The sequence below is a fragment of the Copadichromis virginalis genome, linkage group LG23, assembly GCF_057382275.1.
Source record: "Copadichromis virginalis isolate Kocher_CV1m ecotype Utaka linkage group LG23, C_Virginalis_male_GT1.1, whole genome shotgun sequence".
Taxonomy (NCBI): domain Eukaryota; kingdom Metazoa; phylum Chordata; class Actinopteri; order Cichliformes; family Cichlidae; genus Copadichromis; species Copadichromis virginalis.
The window spans coordinates 29,530,681-29,550,975 of record NC_140639.1 but is presented as its reverse complement, the minus strand read 5'-3'; the positions used below and the strand labels follow the sequence as shown (position 1 = coordinate 29,550,975).

Genomic DNA, 20,295 nt, shown 5'->3' with positions numbered 1-20,295 from the left:
GGGTTGTTAGCTCAGCGGCAGAATTGTCGCCTGCCATGCGCAAGTCTCGAAAACTGGCGGTGTTGAGCTCTATCCTCACGGGAGGCATGTTTTGATGCGCAGTTCGGCCACACATTTTTTGGATGTCCTGTCACACCCTTCACCTCCAAGACGGCAGCTCATCCTGGGCTTGAAGAACTGGCAACTCTGCTTCATTTGTTGACGGCTTCAAGGAATGGTCCGTTTTGGGGGGAGATGGTGCCTTGAGGCTCTCTTGATACACAGTACGTGGCAAAGGCAACCCATCCATTGTCTACCGCTTGTCCCTTTCGGGTAAGGCGGAGGTGGGGCAAAACACAGTTTCCCTGACCGGGAATCGAACCCGGGCCGCGGCGGTGAGAGCGCCGAATCCTGACCACTAGACCATCAGGGAGCTGCCACAGAGGTGTCTTGATGAGTGACGCGTGGGTGTATCGGGCTACATTTTCCGCTGCGCCTCGAGAGGAGCGCTTGGGCAATGGCGCGAATTCGTTGAGAAAACTGCCACGTGTGTGAGCATTGGTGGTTCAGTGGTAGAATTCTCGCCTGCCACGCGGGAGACCCGGGTTCGATTCCCGGCCAATGCACGGTTCCTTTATGCGTGGGGTCTTGGGGGGCATTAAGTTTGTTCTCGGTCACGGCCAGACGGCATCAAGATTTGGAACAAGAAGCCTGTGCAAACCAAACTTGGGTTGGACATCGTATCTGCATTAAGTCAAGATGTTGTTGAGAGGAGACTTTGGACAGTGGCGGGACAATTGGCAGACTTAGAATTGTCGCCTGCCAGCGCCAGTGGGTGACTGAATATATGTTTACAGGCATTGCTGGTAAACCCGTGTGTCTTATTAGTGGAGCTAATGTGGCTGTAATTAAGGAATTTAACTTAAGACGGCACTACGAGACAAAAGAAGAATGGTCCGTTTTGGGGGAAGATGGTGTCTTGAGCCTCGCTTGATACACAGTACGTGGCAAAGGCAACCCATCCATTGTCTACCGCTTGTCCCTTTCAGGTAAGCCGGAGCTGGGTCAAAACACCGTTTTTAGGATCTCCTGTGGCACTCTTCACCTCCAAAACCCGTTCAGGGCTTAAATACCTGGGGACTCACCTTTGTTTGGCCAAGCTGAATTTCATTTCTGTGCAGCTGCGAGAAATCGTCCATTTTCAGGTTCCCTGTCAGCCTCGTTGGCGCAGTAGGCAGCGCGTCAGTCTCATAATCTGAAGGTCGTGAGTTCGAGCCTCACACGAGGCAGGTGTTTTGGTACAGAGTTGGTCCATCCATTTTGTACCTCTTCTACCCATTTCGAGGACGCTGGAGCCTTAGAACCACTCCTTTGTAGTGGATTTTCAGCCTCCTCCGATGCGAGATCTAGAACAGGGATCAATCCAAATCATTCTGCCATTGACCGTGGAAAGCCTTCCCATCTGTTTGATTTCAAGACTCACACGTGGCAGGCGATCCTCCCCTATGGATGTGTGCCGGCCCTCTGAAACCACTTCATCCAACTTTCACCACAATTCCTCTTTCTTTTCTCAGGTCAGAATTGCGGGGCACCACACGTTGGCTCCCAAATGACTCCTACCTGTTATTTCTTCTAGGACACTTTGTCCAGGTAGGGTTAGGAATGTCTTTGCATTGGAAGCGGATGAACAAGGGCTGATAATTGGTTATCAGCAGCTCCCGAGCTGAGTCTCTGGAGGTTGCCTGGAGTTCCTTTGCCAACAGGGTCCATGGAGAGGGATAATTTGAAGTCATTCTTGCCTGACTGTTAAGTTGGAACAAGAAGTCTATGCAAACCAAACTTGGGTTGGACATCGTATCTGCATTAAGTCAAGATGTTGTTGAGAGTAGACTTTGGAGAGTGGCGCGAATTCGACGAGACAATTGGCAGACTTGTAAGGGCTGGTGGCTGAGCGTTAGAACTGTCGCCTGCCACATGTGAATCACGAAATCAGAAGGTAGTGACTTGTAGCCTCACGCAAGCGATGTGCTTTGATGCGCAGTACGTGGCAGAGTTTGTGCATCCATTTTAAGCGTCTGGAGAGGAGAGTTTGGACAGTAGCGCGAATTCAGCGGGACAATTGGCGGACATGCAAGGGTTGTTAGCTCAGCGGCAGAATTGTCGCCTGCCATGCGCAAGTCTCGAAAACTGGCGGTGTTGAGCTCTATCCTCACGGGAGGCATGTTTTGATGCGCAGTTCGGCCACACATTTTTTGGATGTCCTGTCACACCCTTCACCTCATCCTGGGCTTGAAGAACTGGCAACTCTGCTTCATTTGTTGACGGCTTCAAGGAATGGTCCGTTTTGGGGGGAGATGGTGCCTTGAGGCTCTCTTGATACACAGTACGTGGCAAAGGCAACCCATCCATTGTCTACCGCTTGTCCCTTTCGGGTAAGGCGGAGGTGGGGCAAAACACAGTTTCCCTGACCGGGAATCGAACCCGGGCCGCGGCGGTGAGAGCGCCGAATCCTGACCACTAGACCATCAGGGAGCTGCCACAGAGGTGTCTTGATGAGTGACGCGTGGGTGTATCGGGCTACATTTTCCGCTGCGCCTCGAGAGGAGCGCTTGGGCAATGGCGCGAATTCGTTGAGAAAACTGCCACGTGTGTGAGCATTGGTGGTTCAGTGGTAGAATTCTCGCCTGCCACGCGGGAGACCCGGGTTCGATTCCCGGCCAATGCACGGTTCCTTTATGCGTGGGGTCTTGGGGGGCATTAAGTTTGTTCTCGGTCACGGCCAGACGGCATCAAGATTTGGAACAAGAAGCCTGTGCAAACCAAACTTGGGTTGGACATCGTATCTGCATTAAGTCAAGATGTTGTTGAGAGGAGACTTTGGACAGTGGCGGGACAATTGGCAGACTTAGAATTGTCGCCTGCCAGCGCCAGTGGGTGACTGAATATATGTTTACAGGCATTGCTGGTAAACCCGTGTGTCTTATTAGTGGAGCTAATGTGGCTGTAATTAAGGAATTTAACTTAAGACGGCACTACGAGACAAAAGAAGAATGGTCCGTTTTGGGGGAAGATGGTGTCTTGAGCCTCGCTTGATACACAGTACGTGGCAAAGGCAACCCATCCATTGTCTACCGCTTGTCCCTTTCAGGTAAGCCGGAGCTGGGTCAAAACACCGTTTTTAGGATCTCCTGTGGCACTCTTCACCTCCAAAACCCGTTCAGGGCTTAAATACCTGGGGACTCACCTTTGTTTGGCCAAGCTGAATTTCATTTCTGTGCAGCTGCGAGAAATCGTCCATTTTCAGGTTCCCTGTCAGCCTCGTTGGCGCAGTAGGCAGCGCGTCAGTCTCATAATCTGAAGGTCGTGAGTTCGAGCCTCACACGAGGCAGGTGTTTTGGTACAGAGTTGGTCCATCCATTTTGTACCTCTTCTACCCATTTCGAGGACGCTGGAGCCTTAGAACCACTCCTTTGTAGTGGATTTTCAGCCTCCTCCGATGCGAGATCTAGAACAGGGATCAATCCAAATCATTCTGCCATTGACCGTGGAAAGCCTTCCCATCTGTTTGATTTCAAGACTCACACGTGGCAGGCGATCCTCCCCTATGGATGTGTGCCGGCCCTCTGAAACCACTTCATCCAACTTTCACCACAATTCCTCTTTCTTTTCTCAGGTCAGAATTGCGGGGCACCACACGTTGGCTCCCAAATGACTCCTACCTGTTATTTCTTCTAGGACACTTTGTCCAGGTAGGGTTAGGAATGTCTTTGCATTGGAAGCGGATGAACAAGGGCTGATAATTGGTTATCAGCAGCTCCCGAGCTGAGTCTCTGGAGGTTGCCTGGAGTTCCTTTGCCAACAGGGTCCATGGAGAGGGATAATTTGAAGTCATTCTTGCCTGACTGTTAAGTTGGAACAAGAAGTCTATGCAAACCAAACTTGGGTTGGACATCGTATCTGCATTAAGTCAAGATGTTGTTGAGAGTAGACTTTGGAGAGTGGCGCGAATTCGACGAGACAATTGGCAGACTTGTAAGGGCTGGTGGCTGAGCGTTAGAACTGTCGCCTGCCACATGTGAATCACGAAATCAGAAGGTAGTGACTTGTAGCCTCACGCAAGCGATGTGCTTTGATGCGCAGTACGTGGCAGAGTTTGTGCATCCATTTTAAGCGTCTGGAGAGGAGAGTTTGGACAGTAGCGCGAATTCAGCGGGACAATTGGCGGACATGCAAGGGTTGTTAGCTCAGCGGCAGAATTGTCGCCTGCCATGCGCAAGTCTCGAAAACTGGCGGTGTTGAGCTCTATCCTCACGGGAGGCATGTTTTGATGCGCAGTTCGGCCACACATTTTTTGGATGTCCTGTCACACCCTTCACCTCCAAGACGGCAGCTCATCCTGGGCTTGAAGAACTGGCAACTCTGCTTCATTTGTTGACGGCTTCAAGGAATGGTCCGTTTTGGGGGGAGATGGTGCCTTGAGGCTCTCTTGATACACAGTACGTGGCAAAGGCAACCCATCCATTGTCTACCGCTTGTCCCTTTCGGGTAAGGCGGAGGTGGGGCAAAACACAGTTTCCCTGACCGGGAATCGAACCCGGGCCGCGGCGGTGAGAGCGCCGAATCCTGACCACTAGACCATCAGGGAGCTGCCACAGAGGTGTCTTGATGAGTGACGCGTGGGTGTATCGGGCTACATTTTCCGCTGCGCCTCGAGAGGAGCGCTTGGGCAATGGCGCGAATTCGTTGAGAAAACTGCCACGTGTGTGAGCATTGGTGGTTCAGTGGTAGAATTCTCGCCTGCCACGCGGGAGACCCGGGTTCGATTCCCGGCCAATGCACGGTTCCTTTATGCGTGGGGTCTTGGGGGGCATTAAGTTTGTTCTCGGTCACGGCCAGACGGCATCAAGATTTGGAACAAGAAGCCTGTGCAAACCAAACTTGGGTTGGACATCGTATCTGCATTAAGTCAAGATGTTGTTGAGAGGAGACTTTGGACAGTGGCGGGACAATTGGCAGACTTAGAATTGTCGCCTGCCAGCGCCAGTGGGTGACTGAATATATGTTTACAGGCATTGCTGGTAAACCCGTGTGTCTTATTAGTGGAGCTAATGTGGCTGTAATTAAGGAATTTAACTTAAGACGGCACTACGAGACAAAAGAAGAATGGTCCGTTTTGGGGGAAGATGGTGTCTTGAGCCTCGCTTGATACACAGTACGTGGCAAAGGCAACCCATCCATTGTCTACCGCTTGTCCCTTTCAGGTAAGCCGGAGCTGGGTCAAAACACCGTTTTTAGGATCTCCTGTGGCACTCTTCACCTCCAAAACCCGTTCAGGGCTTAAATACCTGGGGACTCACCTTTGTTTGGCCAAGCTGAATTTCATTTCTGTGCAGCTGCGAGAAATCGTCCATTTTCAGGTTCCCTGTCAGCCTCGTTGGCGCAGTAGGCAGCGCGTCAGTCTCATAATCTGAAGGTCGTGAGTTCGAGCCTCACACGAGGCAGGTGTTTTGGTACAGAGTTGGTCCATCCATTTTGTACCTCTTCTACCCATTTCGAGGACGCTGGAGCCTTAGAACCACTCCTTTGTAGTGGATTTTCAGCCTCCTCCGATGCGAGATCTAGAACAGGGATCAATCCAAATCATTCTGCCATTGACCGTGGAAAGCCTTCCCATCTGTTTGATTTCAAGACTCACACGTGGCAGGCGATCCTCCCCTATGGATGTGTGCCGGCCCTCTGAAACCACTTCATCCAACTTTCACCACAATTCCTCTTTCTTTTCTCAGGTCAGAATTGCGGGGCACCACACGTTGGCTCCCAAATGACTCCTACCTGTTATTTCTTCTAGGACACTTTGTCCAGGTAGGGTTAGGAATGTCTTTGCATTGGAAGCGGATGAACAAGGGCTGATAATTGGTTATCAGCAGCTCCCGAGCTGAGTCTCTGGAGGTTGCCTGGAGTTCCTTTGCCAACAGGGTCCATGGAGAGGGATAATTTGAAGTCATTCTTGCCTGACTGTTAAGTTGGAACAAGAAGTCTATGCAAACCAAACTTGGGTTGGACATCGTATCTGCATTAAGTCAAGATGTTGTTGAGAGTAGACTTTGGAGAGTGGCGCGAATTCGACGAGACAATTGGCAGACTTGTAAGGGCTGGTGGCTGAGCGTTAGAACTGTCGCCTGCCACATGTGAATCACGAAATCAGAAGGTAGTGACTTGTAGCCTCACGCAAGCGATGTGCTTTGATGCGCAGTACGTGGCAGAGTTTGTGCATCCATTTTAAGCGTCTGGAGAGGAGAGTTTGGACAGTAGCGCGAATTCAGCGGGACAATTGGCGGACATGCAAGGGTTGTTAGCTCAGCGGCAGAATTGTCGCCTGCCATGCGCAAGTCTCGAAAACTGGCGGTGTTGAGCTCTATCCTCACGGGAGGCATGTTTTGATGCGCAGTTCGGCCACACATTTTTTGGATGTCCTGTCACACCCTTCACCTCCAAGACGGCAGCTCATCCTGGGCTTGAAGAACTGGCAACTCTGCTTCATTTGTTGACGGCTTCAAGGAATGGTCCGTTTTGGGGGGAGATGGTGCCTTGAGGCTCTCTTGATACATAGTACGTGGCAAAGGCAACCCATCCATTGTCTACCGCTTGTCCCTTTCGGGTAAGGCGGAGGTGGGGCAAAACACAGTTTCCCTGACCGGGAATCGAACCCGGGCCGCGGCGGTGAGAGCGCCGAATCCTGACCACTAGACCATCAGGGAGCTGCCACAGAGGTGTCTTGATGAGTGACGCGTGGGTGTATCGGGCTACATTTTCCGCTGCGCCTCGAGAGGAGCGCTTGGGCAATGGCGCGAATTCGTTGAGAAAACTGCCACGTGTGTGAGCATTGGTGGTTCAGTGGTAGAATTCTCGCCTGCCACGCGGGAGACCCGTGTTCGATTCCCGGCCAATGCACGGTTCCTTTATGCGTGGGGTCTTGGGGGGCATTAAGTTTGTTCTCGGTCACGGCCAGACGGCATCAAGATTTGGAACAAGAAGCCTGTGCAAACCAAACTTGGGTTGGACATCGTATCTGCATTAAGTCAAGATGTTGTTGAGAGGAGACTTTGGACAGTGGCGGGACAATTGGCAGACTTAGAATTGTCGCCTGCCAGCGCCAGTGGGTGACTGAATATATGTTTACAGGCATTGCTGGTAAACCCGTGTGTCTTATTAGTGGAGCTAATGTGGCTGTAATTAAGGAATTTAACTTAAGACGGCACTACGAGACAAAAGAAGAATGGTCCGTTTTGGGGGAAGATGGTGTCTTGAGCCTCGCTTGATACACAGTACGTGGCAAAGGCAACCCATCCATTGTCTACCGCTTGTCCCTTTCAGGTAAGCCGGAGCTGGGTCAAAACACCGTTTTTAGGATCTCCTGTGGCACTCTTCACCTCCAAAACCCGTTCAGGGCTTAAATACCTGGGGACTCACCTTTGTTTGGCCAAGCTGAATTTCATTTCTGTGCAGCTGCGAGAAATCGTCCATTTTCAGGTTCCCTGTCAGCCTCGTTGGCGCAGTAGGCAGCGCGTCAGTCTCATAATCTGAAGGTCGTGAGTTCGAGCCTCACACGAGGCAGGTGTTTTGGTACAGAGTTGGTCCATCCATTTTGTACCTCTTCTACCCATTTCGAGGACGCTGGAGCCTTAGAACCACTCCTTTGTAGTGGATTTTCAGCCTCCTCCGATGCGAGATCTAGAACAGGGATCAATCCAAATCATTCTGCCATTGACCGTGGAAAGCCTTCCCATCTGTTTGATTTCAAGACTCACACGTGGCAGGCGATCCTCCCCTATGGATGTGTGCCGGCCCTCTGAAACCACTTCATCCAACTTTCACCACAATTCCTCTTTCTTTTCTCAGGTCAGAATTGCGGGGCACCACACGTTGGCTCCCAAATGACTCCTACCTGTTATTTCTTCTAGGACACTTTGTCCAGGTAGGGTTAGGAATGTCTTTGCATTGGAAGCGGATGAACAAGGGCTGATAATTGGTTATCAGCAGCTCCCGAGCTGAGTCTCTGGAGGTTGCCTGGAGTTCCTTTGCCAACAGGGTCCATGGAGAGGGATAATTTGAAGTCATTCTTGCCTGACTGTTAAGTTGGAACAAGAAGTCTATGCAAACCAAACTTGGGTTGGACATCGTATCTGCATTAAGTCAAGATGTTGTTGAGAGTAGACTTTGGAGAGTGGCGCGAATTCGACGAGACAATTGGCAGACTTGTAAGGGCTGGTGGCTGAGCGTTAGAACTGTCGCCTGCCACATGTGAATCACGAAATCAGAAGGTAGTGACTTGTAGCCTCACGCAAGCGATGTGCTTTGATGCGCAGTACGTGGCAGAGTTTGTGCATCCATTTTAAGCGTCTGGAGAGGAGAGTTTGGACAGTAGCGCGAATTCAGCGGGACAATTGGCGGACATGCAAGGGTTGTTAGCTCAGCGGCAGAATTGTCGCCTGCCATGCGCAAGTCTCGAAAACTGGCGGTGTTGAGCTCTATCCTCACGGGAGGCATGTTTTGATGCGCAGTTCGGCCACACATTTTTTGGATGTCCTGTCACACCCTTCACCTCCAAGACGGCAGCTCATCCTGGGCTTGAAGAACTGGCAACTCTGCTTCATTTGTTGACGGCTTCAAGGAATGGTCCGTTTTGGGGGGAGATGGTGCCTTGAGGCTCTCTTGATACACAGTACGTGGCAAAGGCAACCCATCCATTGTCTACCGCTTGTCCCTTTCGGGTAAGGCGGAGGTGGGGCAAAACACAGTTTCCCTGACCGGGAATCGAACCCGGGCCGCGGCGGTGAGAGCGCCGAATCCTGACCACTAGACCATCAGGGAGCTGCCACAGAGGTGTCTTGATGAGTGACGCGTGGGTGTATCGGGCTACATTTTCCGCTGCGCCTCGAGAGGAGCGCTTGGGCAATGGCGCGAATTCGTTGAGAAAACTGCCACGTGTGTGAGCATTGGTGGTTCAGTGGTAGAATTCTCGCCTGCCACGCGGGAGACCCGGGTTCGATTCCCGGCCAATGCACGGTTCCTTTATGCGTGGGGTCTTGGGGGGCATTAAGTTTGTTCTCGGTCACGGCCAGACGGCATCAAGATTTGGAACAAGAAGCCTGTGCAAACCAAACTTGGGTTGGACATCGTATCTGCATTAAGTCAAGATGTTGTTGAGAGGAGACTTTGGACAGTGGCGGGACAATTGGCAGACTTAGAATTGTCGCCTGCCAGCGCCAGTGGGTGACTGAATATATGTTTACAGGCATTGCTGGTAAACCCGTGTGTCTTATTAGTGGAGCTAATGTGGCTGTAATTAAGGAATTTAACTTAAGACGGCACTACGAGACAAAAGAAGAATGGTCCGTTTTGGGGGAAGATGGTGTCTTGAGCCTCGCTTGATACACAGTACGTGGCAAAGGCAACCCATCCATTGTCTACCGCTTGTCCCTTTCAGGTAAGCCGGAGCTGGGTCAAAACACCGTTTTTAGGATCTCCTGTGGCACTCTTCACCTCCAAAACCCGTTCAGGGCTTAAATACCTGGGGACTCACCTTTGTTTGGCCAAGCTGAATTTCATTTCTGTGCAGCTGCGAGAAATCGTCCATTTTCAGGTTCCCTGTCAGCCTCGTTGGCGCAGTAGGCAGCGCGTCAGTCTCATAATCTGAAGGTCGTGAGTTCGAGCCTCACACGAGGCAGGTGTTTTGGTACAGAGTTGGTCCATCCATTTTGTACCTCTTCTACCCATTTCGAGGACGCTGGAGCCTTAGAACCACTCCTTTGTAGTGGATTTTCAGCCTCCTCCGATGCGAGATCTAGAACAGGGATCAATCCAAATCATTCTGCCATTGACCGTGGAAAGCCTTCCCATCTGTTTGATTTCAAGACTCACACGTGGCAGGCGATCCTCCCCTATGGATGTGTGCCGGCCCTCTGAAACCACTTCATCCAACTTTCACCACAATTCCTCTTTCTTTTCTCAGGTCAGAATTGCGGGGCACCACACGTTGGCTCCCAAATGACTCCTACCTGTTATTTCTTCTAGGACACTTTGTCCAGGTAGGGTTAGGAATGTCTTTGCATTGGAAGCGGATGAACAAGGGCTGATAATTGGTTATCAGCAGCTCCCGAGCTGAGTCTCTGGAGGTTGCCTGGAGTTCCTTTGCCAACAGGGTCCATGGAGAGGGATAATTTGAAGTCATTCTTGCCTGACTGTTAAGTTGGAACAAGAAGTCTATGCAAACCAAACTTGGGTTGGACATCGTATCTGCATTAAGTCAAGATGTTGTTGAGAGTAGACTTTGGAGAGTGGCGCGAATTCGACGAGACAATTGGCAGACTTGTAAGGGCTGGTGGCTGAGCGTTAGAACTGTCGCCTGCCACATGTGAATCACGAAATCAGAAGGTAGTGACTTGTAGCCTCACGCAAGCGATGTGCTTTGATGCGCAGTACGTGGCAGAGTTTGTGCATCCATTTTAAGCGTCTGGAGAGGAGAGTTTGGACAGTAGCGCGAATTCAGCGGGACAATTGGCGGACATGCAAGGGTTGTTAGCTCAGCGGCAGAATTGTCGCCTGCCATGCGCAAGTCTCGAAAACTGGCGGTGTTGAGCTCTATCCTCACGGGAGGCATGTTTTGATGCGCAGTTCGGCCACACATTTTTTGGATGTCCTGTCACACCCTTCACCTCCAAGACGGCAGCTCATCCTGGGCTTGAAGAACTGGCAACTCTGCTTCATTTGTTGACGGCTTCAAGGAATGGTCCGTTTTGGGGGGAGATGGTGCCTTGAGGCTCTCTTGATACACAGTACGTGGCAAAGGCAACCCATCCATTGTCTACCGCTTGTCCCTTTCGGGTAAGGCGGAGGTGGGGCAAAACACAGTTTCCCTGACCGGGAATCGAACCCGGGCCGCGGCGGTGAGAGCGCCGAATCCTGACCACTAGACCATCAGGGAGCTGCCACAGAGGTGTCTTGATGAGTGACGCGTGGGTGTATCGGGCTACATTTTCCGCTGCGCCTCGAGAGGAGCGCTTGGGCAATGGCGCGAATTCGTTGAGAAAACTGCCACGTGTGTGAGCATTGGTGGTTCAGTGGTAGAATTCTCGCCTGCCACGCGGGAGACCCGGGTTCGATTCCCGGCCAATGCACGGTTCCTTTATGCGTGGGGTCTTGGGGGGCATTAAGTTTGTTCTCGGTCACGGCCAGACGGCATCAAGATTTGGAACAAGAAGCCTGTGCAAACCAAACTTGGGTTGGACATCGTATCTGCATTAAGTCAAGATGTTGTTGAGAGGAGACTTTGGACAGTGGCGGGACAATTGGCAGACTTAGAATTGTCGCCTGCCAGCGCCAGTGGGTGACTGAATATATGTTTACAGGCATTGCTGGTAAACCCGTGTGTCTTATTAGTGGAGCTAATGTGGCTGTAATTAAGGAATTTAACTTAAGACGGCACTACGAGACAAAAGAAGAATGGTCCGTTTTGGGGGAAGATGGTGTCTTGAGCCTCGCTTGATACACAGTACGTGGCAAAGGCAACCCATCCATTGTCTACCGCTTGTCCCTTTCAGGTAAGCCGGAGCTGGGTCAAAACACCGTTTTTAGGATCTCCTGTGGCACTCTTCACCTCCAAAACCCGTTCAGGGCTTAAATACCTGGGGACTCACCTTTGTTTGGCCAAGCTGAATTTCATTTCTGTGCAGCTGCGAGAAATCGTCCATTTTCAGGTTCCCTGTCAGCCTCGTTGGCGCAGTAGGCAGCGCGTCAGTCTCATAATCTGAAGGTCGTGAGTTCGAGCCTCACACGAGGCAGGTGTTTTGGTACAGAGTTGGTCCATCCATTTTGTACCTCTTCTACCCATTTCGAGGACGCTGGAGCCTTAGAACCACTCCTTTGTAGTGGATTTTCAGCCTCCTCCGATGCGAGATCTAGAACAGGGATCAATCCAAATCATTCTGCCATTGACCGTGGAAAGCCTTCCCATCTGTTTGATTTCAAGACTCACACGTGGCAGGCGATCCTCCCCTATGGATGTGTGCCGGCCCTCTGAAACCACTTCATCCAACTTTCACCACAATTCCTCTTTCTTTTCTCAGGTCAGAATTGCGGGGCACCACACGTTGGCTCCCAAATGACTCCTACCTGTTATTTCTTCTAGGACACTTTGTCCAGGTAGGGTTAGGAATGTCTTTGCATTGGAAGCGGATGAACAAGGGCTGATAATTGGTTATCAGCAGCTCCCGAGCTGAGTCTCTGGAGGTTGCCTGGAGTTCCTTTGCCAACAGGGTCCATGGAGAGGGATAATTTGAAGTCATTCTTGCCTGACTGTTAAGTTGGAACAAGAAGTCTATGCAAACCAAACTTGGGTTGGACATCGTATCTGCATTAAGTCAAGATGTTGTTGAGAGTAGACTTTGGAGAGTGGCGCGAATTCGACGAGACAATTGGCAGACTTGTAAGGGCTGGTGGCTGAGCGTTAGAACTGTCGCCTGCCACATGTGAATCACGAAATCAGAAGGTAGTGACTTGTAGCCTCACGCAAGCGATGTGCTTTGATGCGCAGTACGTGGCAGAGTTTGTGCATCCATTTTAAGCGTCTGGAGAGGAGAGTTTGGACAGTAGCGCGAATTCAGCGGGACAATTGGCGGACATGCAAGGGTTGTTAGCTCAGCGGCAGAATTGTCGCCTGCCATGCGCAAGTCTCGAAAACTGGCGGTGTTGAGCTCTATCCTCACGGGAGGCATGTTTTGATGCGCAGTTCGGCCACACATTTTTTGGATGTCCTGTCACACCCTTCACCTCCAAGACGGCAGCTCATCCTGGGCTTGAAGAACTGGCAACTCTGCTTCATTTGTTGACGGCTTCAAGGAATGGTCCGTTTTGGGGGGAGATGGTGCCTTGAGGCTCTCTTGATACACAGTACGTGGCAAAGGCAACCCATCCATTGTCTACCGCTTGTCCCTTTCGGGTAAGGCGGAGGTGGGGCAAAACACAGTTTCCCTGACCGGGAATCGAACCCGGGCCGCGGCGGTGAGAGCGCCGAATCCTGACCACTAGACCATCAGGGAGCTGCCACAGAGGTGTCTTGATGAGTGACGCGTGGGTGTATCGGGCTACATTTTCCGCTGCGCCTCGAGAGGAGCGCTTGGGCAATGGCGCGAATTCGTTGAGAAAACTGCCACGTGTGTGAGCATTGGTGGTTCAGTGGTAGAATTCTCGCCTGCCACGCGGGAGACCCGGGTTCGATTCCCGGCCAATGCACGGTTCCTTTATGCGTGGGGTCTTGGGGGGCATTAAGTTTGTTCTCGGTCACGGCCAGACGGCATCAAGATTTGGAACAAGAAGCCTGTGCAAACCAAACTTGGGTTGGACATCGTATCTGCATTAAGTCAAGATGTTGTTGAGAGGAGACTTTGGACAGTGGCGGGACAATTGGCAGACTTAGAATTGTCGCCTGCCAGCGCCAGTGGGTGACTGAATATATGTTTACAGGCATTGCTGGTAAACCCGTGTGTCTTATTAGTGGAGCTAATGTGGCTGTAATTAAGGAATTTAACTTAAGACGGCACTACGAGACAAAAGAAGAATGGTCCGTTTTGGGGGAAGATGGTGTCTTGAGCCTCGCTTGATACACAGTACGTGGCAAAGGCAACCCATCCATTGTCTACCGCTTGTCCCTTTCAGGTAAGCCGGAGCTGGGTCAAAACACCGTTTTTAGGATCTCCTGTGGCACTCTTCACCTCCAAAACCCGTTCAGGGCTTAAATACCTGGGGACTCACCTTTGTTTGGCCAAGCTGAATTTCATTTCTGTGCAGCTTCGAGAAATCGTCCATTTTCAGGTTCCCTGTCAGCCTCGTTGGCGCAGTAGGCAGCGCGTCAGTCTCATAATCTGAAGGTCGTGAGTTCGAGCCTCACACGAGGCAGGTGTTTTGGTACAGAGTTGGTCCATCCATTTTGTACCTCTTCTACCCATTTCGAGGACGCTGGAGCCTTAGAACCACTCCTTTGTAGTGGATTTTCAGCCTCCTCCGATGCGAGATCTAGAACAGGGATCAATCCAAATCATTCTGCCATTGACCGTGGAAAGCCTTCCCATCTGTTTGATTTCAAGACTCACACGTGGCAGGCGATCCTCCCCTATGGATGTGTGCCGGCCCTCTGAAACCACTTCATCCAACTTTCACCACAATTCCTCTTTCTTTTCTCAGGTCAGAATTGCGGGGCACCACACGTTGGCTCCCAAATGACTCCTACCTGTTATTTCTTCTAGGACACTTTTTCCAGGTAGGGTTAGGAATGTCTTTGCATTGGAAGCGGATGAACAAGGGCTGATAATTGGTTATCAGCAGCTCCCGAGCTGAGTCTCTGGAGGTTGCCTGGAGTTCCTTTGCCAACAGGGTCCATGGAGAGGGATAATTTGAAGTCATTCTTGCCTGACTGTTAAGTTGGAACAAGAAGTCTATGCAAACCAAACTTGGGTTGGACATCGTATCTGCATTAAGTCAAGATGTTGTTGAGAGTAGACTTTGGAGAGTGGCGCGAATTCGACGAGACAATTGGCAGACTTGTAAGGGCTGGTGGCTGAGCGTTAGAACTGTCGCCTGCCACATGTGAATCACGAAATCAGAAGGTAGTGACTTGTAGCCTCACGCAAGCGATGTGCTTTGATGCGCAGTACGTGGCAGAGTTTGTGCATCCATTTTAAGCGTCTGGAGAGGAGAGTTTGGACAGTAGCGCGAATTCAGCGGGACAATTGGCGGACATGCAAGGGTTGTTAGCTCAGCGGCAGAATTGTCGCCTGCCATGCGCAAGTCTCGAAAACTGGCGGTGTTGAGCTCTATCCTCACGGGAGGCATGTTTTGATGCGCAGTTCGGCCACACATTTTTTGGATGTCCTGTCACACCCTTCACCTCCAAGACGGCAGCTCATCCTGGGCTTGAAGAACTGGCAACTCTGCTTCATTTGTTGACGGCTTCAAGGAATGGTCCGTTTTGGGGGGAGATGGTGCCTTGAGGCTCTCTTGATACACAGTACGTGGCAAAGGCAACCCATCCATTGTCTACCGCTTGTCCCTTTCGGGTAAGGCGGAGGTGGGGCAAAACACAGTTTCCCTGACCGGGAATCGAACCCGGGCCGCGGCGGTGAGAGCGCCGAATCCTGACCACTAGACCATCAGGGAGCTGCCACAGAGGTGTCTTGATGAGTGACGCGTGGGTGTATCGGGCTACATTTTCCGCTGCGCCTCGAGAGGAGCGCTTGGGCAATGGCGCGAATTCGTTGAGAACACTGCCACGTGTGTGAGCATTGGTGGTTCAGTGGTAGAATTCTCGCCTGCCACGCGGGAGACCCGGGTTCGATTCCCGGCCAATGCACGGTTCCTTTATGCGTGGGGTCTTGGGGGGCATTAAGTTTGTTCTCGGTCACGGCCAGACGGCATCAAGATTTGGAACAAGAAGCCTGTGCAAACCAAACTTGGGTTGGACATCGTATCTGCATTAAGTCAAGATGTTGTTGAGAGGAGACTTTGGACAGTGGCGGGACAATTGGCAGACTTAGAATTGTCGCCTGCCAGCGCCAGTGGGTGACTGAATATATGTTTACAGGCATTGCTGGTAAACCCGTGTGTCTTATTAGTGGAGCTAATGTGGCTGTAATTAAGGAATTTAACTTAAGACGGCACTACGAGACAAAAGAAGAATGGTCCGTTTTGGGGGAAGATGGTGTCTTGAGCCTCGCTTGATACACAGTACGTGGCAAAGGCAACCCATCCATTGTCTACCGCTTGTCCCTTTCAGGTAAGCCGGAGCTGGGTCAAAACACCGTTTTTAGGATCTCCTGTGGCACTCTTCACCTCCAAAACCCGTTCAGGGCTTAAATACCTGGGGACTCACCTTTGTTTGTCCAAGCTGAATTTCATTTCTGTGCAGCTTCGAGAAATCGTCCATTTTCAGGTTCCCTGTCAGCCTCGTTGGCGCAGTAGGCAGCGCGTCAGTCTCATAATCTGAAGGTCGTGAGTTCGAGCCTCACACGAGGCAGGTGTTTTGGTACAGAGTTGGTCCATCCATTTTGTACCTCTTCTACCCATTTCGAGGACGCTGGAGCCTTAGAACCACTCCTTTGTAGTGGATTTTCAGCCTCGTCCGATGCGAGATCTAGAACAGGGATCAATCCAAATCATTCTGCCATTGACCGTGGAAAGCCTTCCCATCTGTTTGATTTCAAGACTCACACGTGGCAGGCGATCCTCCCCTATGGATGTGTGCCGGCCCTCTGAAACCACTTCATCCAACTTTCACCACAATTCCTCTTTCTTTTCTCAGGTCAGAATTGCGGGGCACCACACGTTGGCTCCCAAATGACTCCTACCTGTTATTTCTTCTAGGACACTTTTTCCAGGTAGGGTTAGGAATGTCTTTGCATTGGAAGCGGATGAACAAGGGCTGATAATTGGTTATCAGCAGCTCCCGAGCTGAGTCTCTGGAGGTTGCCTGGAGTTCCTTTGCCAACAGGGTCCATGGAGAGGGATAATTTGAAGTCATTCTTGCCTGACTGTTAAGTTGGAACAAGAAGTCTATGCAAACCAAACTTGGGTTGGACATCGTATCTGCATTAAGTCAAGATGTTGTTGAGAGTAGACTTTGGAGAGTGGCGCGAATTCGACGAGACAATTGGCAGACTTGTAAGGGCTGGTGGCTGAGCGTTAGAACTGTCGCCTGCCACATGTGAATCACGAAATCAGAAGGTAGTGACTTGTAGCCTCACGCAAGCGATGTGCTTTGATGCGCAGTACGTGGCAGAGTTTGTGCATCCATTTTAAGCGTCTGGAGAGGAGAGTTTGGACAGTAGCGCGAATTCAGCGGGACAATTGGCGGACATGCAAGGGTTGTTAGCTCAGCGGTAGAATTGTCGCCTGCCATGCGCAAGTCTCGAAAACTGGCGGTGTTGAGCTCTATCCTCACGGGAGGCATGTTTTGATGCGCAGTTCGGCCACACATTTTTTGGATGTCCTGTCACACCCTTCACCTCCAAGACGGCAGCTCATCCTGGGCTTGAAGAACTGGCAACTCTGCTTCATTTGTTGACGGCTTCAAGGAATGGTCCGTTTTGGGGGGAGATGGTGCCTTGAGGCTCTCTTGATACACAGTACGTGGCAAAGGCAACCCATCCATTGTCTACCGCTTGTCCCTTTCGGGTAAGGCGGAGGTGGGGCAAAACACAGTTTCCCTGACCGGGAATCGAACCCGGGCCGCGGCGGTGAGAGCGCCGAATCCTGACCACTAGACCATCAGGGAGCTGCCACAGAGGTGTCTTGATGAGTGACGCGTGGGTGTATCGGGCTACATTTTCCGCTGCGCCTCGAGAGGAGCGCTTGGGCAATGGCGCGAATTCGTTGAGAAAACTGCCACGTGTGTGAGCATTGGTGGTTCAGTGGTAGAATTCTCGCCTGCCACGCGGGAGACCCGGGTTCGATTCCCGGCCAATGCACGGTTCCTTTATGCGTGGGGTTTTGGGGGGCATTAAGTTTGTTCTCGGTCACGGCCAGTCGGCATCAAGATTTGGAACAAGAAGCCTGTGCAAACCAAACTTGGGTTGGACATCGTATCTGCATTAAGTCAAGATGTTGTTGAGAGGAGACTTTGGACAGTGGCGGGACAATTGGCAGACTTAGAATTGTCGCCTGCCAGCGCCAGTGGGTGACTGAATATATGTTTACAGGCATTGCTGGTAAACCCGTGTGTCTTATTAGTGGAGCTAATGTGGCTGTAATTAAGGAATTTAACTTAAGACGGCACTACGAGACAAAAGAAGAATGGTCCGTTTTGGGGGAAGATGGTGTCTTGAGCCTCGCTTGATACACAGTACGTGGCAAAGGCAACCCATCCATTGTCTACCGCTTGTCCCTTTCAGGTAAGCCGGAGCTGGGTCAAAACACCGTTTTTAGGATCTCCTGTGTCACTCTTCACCTCCAAAACCCGTTCAGGGCTTAAATACCTGGGGACTCACCTTTGTTTGTCCAAGCTGAATTTCATTTCTGTGCAGCTTCGAGAAATCGTCCATTTTCAGGTTCCCTGTCAGCCTCGTTGGCGCAGTAGGCAGCGCGTCAGTCTCATAATCTGAAGGTCGTGAGTTCGAGCCTCACACGAGGCAGGTGTTTTGGTACAGAGTTGGTCCATCCATTTTGTACCTCTTCTACCCATTTCGAGGACGCTGGAGCCTTAGAACCACTCCTTTGTAGTGGATTTTCAGCCTCGTCCGATGCGAGATCTAGAACAGGGATCAATCCAAATCATTCTGCCATTGACCGTGGAAAGCCTTCCCATCTGTTTGATTTCAAGACTCACACGTGGCAGGCGATCCTCCCCTATGGATGTGTGCCGGCCCTCTGAAACCACTTCATCCAACTTTCACCACAATTCCTCTTTCTTTTCTCAGGTCAGAATTGCGGGGCACCACACGTTGGCTCCCAAATGACTCCTACCTGTTATTTCTTCTAGGACACTTTGTCCAGGTAGGGTTAGGAATGTCTTTGCATTGGAAGCGGATGAACAAGGGCTGATAATTGGTTATCAGCAGCTCCCGAGCTGAGTCTCTGGAGGTTGCCTGGAGTTCCTTTGCCAACAGGGTCCATGGAGAGGGATAATTTGAAGTCATTCTTGCCTGACTGTTAAGTTGGAACAAGAAGTCTATGCAAACCAAACTTGGGTTGGACATCGTATCTGCATTAAGTCAAGATGTTGTTGAGAGTAGACTTTGGAGAGTGGCGCGAATTCGACGAGACAATTGGCAGACTTGTAAGGGCTGGTGGCTGAGCGTTAGAACTGTCGCCTGCCACATGTGAATCACGAAATCAGAAGGTAGTGACTTGTAGCCTCACGCAAGCGATGTGCTTTGATGCGCAGTACGTGGCAGAGTTTGTGCATCCATTTTAAGCGTCTGGAGAGGAGAGTTTGGACAGTAGCGCGAATTCAGCGGGACAATTGGCGGACATGCAAGGGTTGTTAGCTCAGCGGTAGAATTGTCGCCTGCCATGCGCAAGTCTCGAAAACTGGCGGTGTTGAGCTCTATCCTCACGGGAGGCATGTTTTGATGCGCAGTTCGGCCACACATTTTTTGGATGTCCTGTCACACCCTTCACCTCCAAGACGGCAGCTCATCCTGGGCTTGAAGAACTGGCAACTCTGCTTCATTTGTTGACGGCTTCAAGGAATGGTCCGTTTTGGGGGGAGATGGTGCCTTGAGGCTCTCTTGATACACAGTACGTGGCAAAGGCAACCCATCCATTGTCTACCGCTTGTCCCTTTCGGGTAAGGCGGAGGTGGGGCAAAACACAGTTTCCCTGACCGGGAATCGAACCCTGGCCGCGGCGGTGAGAGCGCCGAATCCTGACCACTAGACCATCAGGGAGCTGCCACAGAGGTGTCTTGATGAGTGACGCGTGGGTGTATCGGGCTACATTTTCCGCTGCGCCTCGAGAGGAGCGCTTGGGCAATGGCGCGAATTCGTTGAGAAAACTGCCACGTGTGTGAGCATTGGTGGTTCAGTGGTAGAATTCTCGCCTGCCACGCGGGAGACCCGGGTTCGATTCCCGGCCAATGCACGGTTCCTTTATGCGTGGGGTCTTGGGGGGCATTAAGTTTGGTCACGGCCAGACGGCATCAAGATTTGGAACAAGAAGCCTGTGCAAACCAAACTTGGGTTGGACATCGTATCTGCATTAAGTCAAGATGTTGTTGAGAGGAGACTTTGGACAGTGGCGGGACAATTGGCAGACTTAGAATTGTCGCCTGCCAGCGCCAGTGGGTGACTGAATATATGTTTACAGGCATTGCTGGTAAACCCGTGTGTCTTATTAGTGGAGCTAATGTGGCTGTAATTAAGGAATTTAACTTAAGACGGCACTACGAGACAAAAGAAGAATGGTCCGTTTTGGGGGAAGATGGTGTCTTGAGCCTCGCTTGATACACAGTACGTGGCAAAGGCAACCCATCCATTGTCTACCGCTTGTCCCTTTCAGGTAAGCCGGAGCTGGGTCAAAACACCGTTTTTAGGATCTCCTGTGACACTCTTCACCTCCAAAACCCGTTCAGGGCTTAAATACCTGGGGACTCACCTTTGTTTGTCCAAGCTGAATTTCATTTCTGTGCAGCTGCGAGAAATCGTCCATTTTCAGGTTCCCTGTCAGCCTCGTTGGCGCAGTAGGCAGCGCGTCAGTCTCATAATCTGAAGGTCGTGAGTTCGAGCCTCACACGAGGCAGGTGTTTTGGTACAGAGTTGGTCCATCCAT

At 51.2% G+C, this 20,295-nt stretch overlaps 30 non-coding genes across 30 annotated transcripts; 20 read left to right on the top strand and 10 right to left on the bottom strand.

Annotated features, from left to right (window-relative positions):
• Positions 1 to 340: 340 nt before the first annotated feature.
• On the bottom strand, positions 341 to 412 carry trnae-cuc (transfer RNA glutamic acid (anticodon CUC)). Its single transcript has one exon. It is a non-coding gene; the product is annotated as a tRNA-Glu (tRNA).
• Positions 413 to 534: 122 nt separating this feature from the next.
• trnag-gcc (transfer RNA glycine (anticodon GCC)) lies at positions 535 to 605 on the top strand. The gene has a single exon. It is a non-coding gene; the product is annotated as a tRNA-Gly (tRNA).
• Positions 606 to 1,195: 590 nt separating this feature from the next.
• trnam-cau (transfer RNA methionine (anticodon CAU)) lies at positions 1,196 to 1,268 on the top strand. Its single transcript has one exon. It is a non-coding gene; the product is annotated as a tRNA-Met (tRNA).
• Positions 1,269 to 2,439: 1,171 nt separating this feature from the next.
• trnae-cuc (transfer RNA glutamic acid (anticodon CUC)) lies at positions 2,440 to 2,511 on the bottom strand. The gene has a single exon. It is a non-coding gene; the product is annotated as a tRNA-Glu (tRNA).
• A 122-nt stretch (positions 2,512 to 2,633) lies between these two features.
• Positions 2,634 to 2,704, top strand: trnag-gcc (transfer RNA glycine (anticodon GCC)). Its single transcript has one exon. It is a non-coding gene; the product is annotated as a tRNA-Gly (tRNA).
• Positions 2,705 to 3,294: 590 nt separating this feature from the next.
• Positions 3,295 to 3,367, top strand: trnam-cau (transfer RNA methionine (anticodon CAU)). Its single transcript has one exon. It is a non-coding gene; the product is annotated as a tRNA-Met (tRNA).
• Positions 3,368 to 4,552: 1,185 nt separating this feature from the next.
• Positions 4,553 to 4,624, bottom strand: trnae-cuc (transfer RNA glutamic acid (anticodon CUC)). The gene has a single exon. It is a non-coding gene; the product is annotated as a tRNA-Glu (tRNA).
• A 122-nt stretch (positions 4,625 to 4,746) lies between these two features.
• On the top strand, positions 4,747 to 4,817 carry trnag-gcc (transfer RNA glycine (anticodon GCC)). The gene has a single exon. It is a non-coding gene; the product is annotated as a tRNA-Gly (tRNA).
• A 590-nt stretch (positions 4,818 to 5,407) lies between these two features.
• On the top strand, positions 5,408 to 5,480 carry trnam-cau (transfer RNA methionine (anticodon CAU)). Its single transcript has one exon. It is a non-coding gene; the product is annotated as a tRNA-Met (tRNA).
• A 1,185-nt stretch (positions 5,481 to 6,665) lies between these two features.
• Positions 6,666 to 6,737, bottom strand: trnae-cuc (transfer RNA glutamic acid (anticodon CUC)). The gene has a single exon. It is a non-coding gene; the product is annotated as a tRNA-Glu (tRNA).
• A 122-nt stretch (positions 6,738 to 6,859) lies between these two features.
• trnag-gcc (transfer RNA glycine (anticodon GCC)) lies at positions 6,860 to 6,930 on the top strand. Its single transcript has one exon. It is a non-coding gene; the product is annotated as a tRNA-Gly (tRNA).
• A 590-nt stretch (positions 6,931 to 7,520) lies between these two features.
• On the top strand, positions 7,521 to 7,593 carry trnam-cau (transfer RNA methionine (anticodon CAU)). Its single transcript has one exon. It is a non-coding gene; the product is annotated as a tRNA-Met (tRNA).
• Positions 7,594 to 8,778: 1,185 nt separating this feature from the next.
• On the bottom strand, positions 8,779 to 8,850 carry trnae-cuc (transfer RNA glutamic acid (anticodon CUC)). Its single transcript has one exon. It is a non-coding gene; the product is annotated as a tRNA-Glu (tRNA).
• Positions 8,851 to 8,972: 122 nt separating this feature from the next.
• trnag-gcc (transfer RNA glycine (anticodon GCC)) lies at positions 8,973 to 9,043 on the top strand. The gene has a single exon. It is a non-coding gene; the product is annotated as a tRNA-Gly (tRNA).
• Positions 9,044 to 9,633: 590 nt separating this feature from the next.
• trnam-cau (transfer RNA methionine (anticodon CAU)) lies at positions 9,634 to 9,706 on the top strand. The gene has a single exon. It is a non-coding gene; the product is annotated as a tRNA-Met (tRNA).
• A 1,185-nt stretch (positions 9,707 to 10,891) lies between these two features.
• Positions 10,892 to 10,963, bottom strand: trnae-cuc (transfer RNA glutamic acid (anticodon CUC)). Its single transcript has one exon. It is a non-coding gene; the product is annotated as a tRNA-Glu (tRNA).
• A 122-nt stretch (positions 10,964 to 11,085) lies between these two features.
• On the top strand, positions 11,086 to 11,156 carry trnag-gcc (transfer RNA glycine (anticodon GCC)). The gene has a single exon. It is a non-coding gene; the product is annotated as a tRNA-Gly (tRNA).
• Positions 11,157 to 11,746: 590 nt separating this feature from the next.
• Positions 11,747 to 11,819, top strand: trnam-cau (transfer RNA methionine (anticodon CAU)). Its single transcript has one exon. It is a non-coding gene; the product is annotated as a tRNA-Met (tRNA).
• Positions 11,820 to 13,004: 1,185 nt separating this feature from the next.
• trnae-cuc (transfer RNA glutamic acid (anticodon CUC)) lies at positions 13,005 to 13,076 on the bottom strand. Its single transcript has one exon. It is a non-coding gene; the product is annotated as a tRNA-Glu (tRNA).
• A 122-nt stretch (positions 13,077 to 13,198) lies between these two features.
• trnag-gcc (transfer RNA glycine (anticodon GCC)) lies at positions 13,199 to 13,269 on the top strand. Its single transcript has one exon. It is a non-coding gene; the product is annotated as a tRNA-Gly (tRNA).
• A 590-nt stretch (positions 13,270 to 13,859) lies between these two features.
• Positions 13,860 to 13,932, top strand: trnam-cau (transfer RNA methionine (anticodon CAU)). Its single transcript has one exon. It is a non-coding gene; the product is annotated as a tRNA-Met (tRNA).
• Positions 13,933 to 15,117: 1,185 nt separating this feature from the next.
• Positions 15,118 to 15,189, bottom strand: trnae-cuc (transfer RNA glutamic acid (anticodon CUC)). Its single transcript has one exon. It is a non-coding gene; the product is annotated as a tRNA-Glu (tRNA).
• A 122-nt stretch (positions 15,190 to 15,311) lies between these two features.
• trnag-gcc (transfer RNA glycine (anticodon GCC)) lies at positions 15,312 to 15,382 on the top strand. The gene has a single exon. It is a non-coding gene; the product is annotated as a tRNA-Gly (tRNA).
• Positions 15,383 to 15,972: 590 nt separating this feature from the next.
• trnam-cau (transfer RNA methionine (anticodon CAU)) lies at positions 15,973 to 16,045 on the top strand. The gene has a single exon. It is a non-coding gene; the product is annotated as a tRNA-Met (tRNA).
• A 1,185-nt stretch (positions 16,046 to 17,230) lies between these two features.
• Positions 17,231 to 17,302, bottom strand: trnae-cuc (transfer RNA glutamic acid (anticodon CUC)). The gene has a single exon. It is a non-coding gene; the product is annotated as a tRNA-Glu (tRNA).
• Positions 17,303 to 17,424: 122 nt separating this feature from the next.
• trnag-gcc (transfer RNA glycine (anticodon GCC)) lies at positions 17,425 to 17,495 on the top strand. The gene has a single exon. It is a non-coding gene; the product is annotated as a tRNA-Gly (tRNA).
• A 590-nt stretch (positions 17,496 to 18,085) lies between these two features.
• Positions 18,086 to 18,158, top strand: trnam-cau (transfer RNA methionine (anticodon CAU)). The gene has a single exon. It is a non-coding gene; the product is annotated as a tRNA-Met (tRNA).
• A 1,185-nt stretch (positions 18,159 to 19,343) lies between these two features.
• trnae-cuc (transfer RNA glutamic acid (anticodon CUC)) lies at positions 19,344 to 19,415 on the bottom strand. The gene has a single exon. It is a non-coding gene; the product is annotated as a tRNA-Glu (tRNA).
• A 122-nt stretch (positions 19,416 to 19,537) lies between these two features.
• trnag-gcc (transfer RNA glycine (anticodon GCC)) lies at positions 19,538 to 19,608 on the top strand. Its single transcript has one exon. It is a non-coding gene; the product is annotated as a tRNA-Gly (tRNA).
• A 584-nt stretch (positions 19,609 to 20,192) lies between these two features.
• On the top strand, positions 20,193 to 20,265 carry trnam-cau (transfer RNA methionine (anticodon CAU)). Its single transcript has one exon. It is a non-coding gene; the product is annotated as a tRNA-Met (tRNA).
• Positions 20,266 to 20,295: the final 30 nt, after the last annotated feature.